The sequence below is a fragment of the Penaeus vannamei genome, chromosome 8 (genome assembly GCF_042767895.1).
Source record: "Penaeus vannamei isolate JL-2024 chromosome 8, ASM4276789v1, whole genome shotgun sequence".
Classification (NCBI taxonomy): Eukaryota; Metazoa; Arthropoda; class Malacostraca; order Decapoda; family Penaeidae; genus Penaeus; species Penaeus vannamei.
Genome location: NC_091556.1, coordinates 42040416 through 42042915, shown reverse-complemented (window position 1 = coordinate 42042915; position 2500 = coordinate 42040416).

Genomic DNA, 2500 nt, shown 5'->3' with positions numbered 1-2500 from the left:
TTCGGTTTTTAGGGATTTTTTTTTTGTTTAGCGGAAGGTATTTCGGTTTTTAGGGAAATTGTTTTGTGTTTAGGGGAATAAATTTCGGTTTTTAGGGAAAACGTTTTGTGTTTAGGGGGAAATATTTCGGTTTTTAGGGAAAACATTTTGTGTTTAAGGGGAAATATTTCGGTTATTAGGGAATTTTTTTGTGTTTAGGGGAAAATTTTCGTTTTTTTTTTTAAAGAAGAGGGAGATGGAAAGAACTAGACAGAAATAGGACACAGCAAAGGAAGAGAGTAAAATATCCTGCAGTAAAAAAAAATCAGAATGGAGGAGATATGGCAAAAGAAGAGAAATATTTTGAAAAAGAAAGAAAGAAAAAAAAATAGCGGATAACAGGGTGTAGTGGGGGACAAAGGGATGATAAAGATAATATAGAGAAATAGAATTCCGTAGAATGAAATGTATGTATGTGTGAGCTATGTGGTTTTGAACAACACTGTAATAGGGAGAGATCTATCTATCTGTCTGTCTATCTGTTTGACACACACACACACTCACACGCACATACACAAACACACACACACACACACACACACACACACACACACACACACACACACACACACGCACACGCACACGCACACATACACACACACACACACACACGCATACGCACACATACACACACCCACACACACACATACCCACACATACACACACACACACACACACACACACACACACACACACACACATACACACATATCTGTCTATCTATCTATCTATCTATCTATATCTATCTATCTATCAATCTATCTATCTATCTATATCTATATCTATCTATCTATCTGCCTATCTATCTATCTATCTGCCTATCTATCTATCTATATCTATATCTATCTATCTATCTATCTATATATATATATATATATATATATATATATATATATATATATATATATATATCTATGTATATATATATATATATATATATATATATATATATATATATATATATATATATATATATATATATATATATTAATACCATGATTTTTATATCTCCAAATAATGTCCTATAATTTACACTCGGCATCTCTTTGGCAACATACTTATCTGCAATACGGTTTTATCAACAGATTTGCATACGATCTTTAAATATTTTTTCTTATATTTTTTTTCTTCACAAAGAAACGATAACCTGTTTAAGAATAGACTAAACACGAGAACAAGAAGAAGGATAAGAACAAGACTGGATAAATACAAGTATAAGAAAAATTGAAAAGAGTTGTAGGTAAGAGAATAAGGATTAAGATAGACAGATAAAAGGGGAGATAATAAAGAAGGAGACAGGGAAGGAAGATAAGAAAAGAAGAAAGTAGAGAGAGAACAAGGAAAGAAGAGACAGACACATAAAAATGGTGAAAGAGTGAGAAAACGAATAAAAGAATAAGAGAACAATAGACGCAGATAAAGAAATAAAAAGGGGAAATATAGAAAAAAATAACAATAATGAATAACGAATAACAATATAAGAGAACATAATCATATATAGATAGATAGATAAGTGATAGATAGATATATAGATTTACAGACACATAGATGATATACACCAGAACAGTAGATGACAAAACAAACAAACAAAAACAGCAAAATAACATCAACAAGAACACAAATAACATCAACAAAAACAAATAAAATCAACAAGAACACAAATAACATCAATAAGAACAAAAGAACAAATAACAAGAACACAAATAACATCAACAAGAACATGAATAACACCAACAAAAACAGCAAAACATCAACAAAAGCAGCAAAACAACATCAACAAGAACAAAAGAACAAATAACAAGAACACAAATAACATCGAGAACACAAATAACATCGAGAACACAAATAACATCGAGAACACAAATAACATCAACAAAAATAGCAAAACAACATCAACAAGAACAAATAACAAAAACAACAAGAACACAAGAACAAATAACAAGAACATCAAAACAACATCAACAAGAACACAAGAACAAATAACAAGAACACACATAACATCGAAGGAACACAAGCAACATTAACAAAAACAGTAAAACATCAACAAAAGAAACAGCAAAACAACACCAACAAGAACAAAAGAAACCAAATAACAAGAACACCAATAACATTCAAAGAACACTAAGCAACACAATAACAAAAACAGCAAAACAACAACAGAAACAACAAAACATCAACAAGAACAAATAACGTGAAGGAAGCAACAAGAACTACAGAACCTAGGAATAACCTGAACAAGCACGACGAACACCTTGGCACACAAGAAGGTCAAGAGACAACTCGGAACAACAAGAACAACAAGAACAAATAACAAGAACAACAAGAACAAATAACAAGAACAACAAGAACACAAGAACAAATAACAAGAACAACGAGAACACAAGAACAAATAACTCCTGGCACAACATGGTGCAAAAGTGTGTGTGTGAGGTGGTGTAGAATTTGCCCTGTGTGTGTGACG